This window comes from Penaeus monodon, chromosome 25, assembly GCF_015228065.2.
Source record: "Penaeus monodon isolate SGIC_2016 chromosome 25, NSTDA_Pmon_1, whole genome shotgun sequence".
NCBI classification, from domain to species: Eukaryota; Metazoa; Arthropoda; class Malacostraca; order Decapoda; family Penaeidae; genus Penaeus; species Penaeus monodon.
Genome location: NC_051410.1, coordinates 2,027,932 through 2,028,434, shown reverse-complemented (window position 1 = coordinate 2,028,434; position 503 = coordinate 2,027,932).

Sequence of the window (503 nt, the reverse complement as noted above, 5' to 3'; positions counted from 1 at the left end):
TTCTCCATCTCCTTCATCTCCATCACCATCACTGACTTCACCACCATTTCTCTCCTCCAACACCACAGTCCTTTTTTCTCCATCACCAGCTTCTCCTTTGCTTCCTCCTACAACACTCCGCCACCTCCCGCATCTCTCTCCTCCAACACCACTGTCTCCTCCACCGCTCTCATCCATTCACTCCTCCTTTTCTCCTCCATCATTCCCTCCTCCTCCAACATTCACTCCTCCAACACTACTCTCTTCTCCACCATGCACTCTTCCTTTTCCCCTTCACCACTCCCTCCTCCAACACTACTCTCTTCTCCACCACTCCTTCTCTCTTTTCCCTTCCACCATCCATTCCTCCTATTCCCCTTCTTCACCCCTTCCTCCAACACCTCCATCTTCTCCAACACCCCCATCTTCTCAACCATCCACTCTTCTTCCTCCTCCATCACCACTCCCTCCTCCAACACCATAATCTTCTCCAACACCAACATCTCCACCGTCCACCCCTCCTA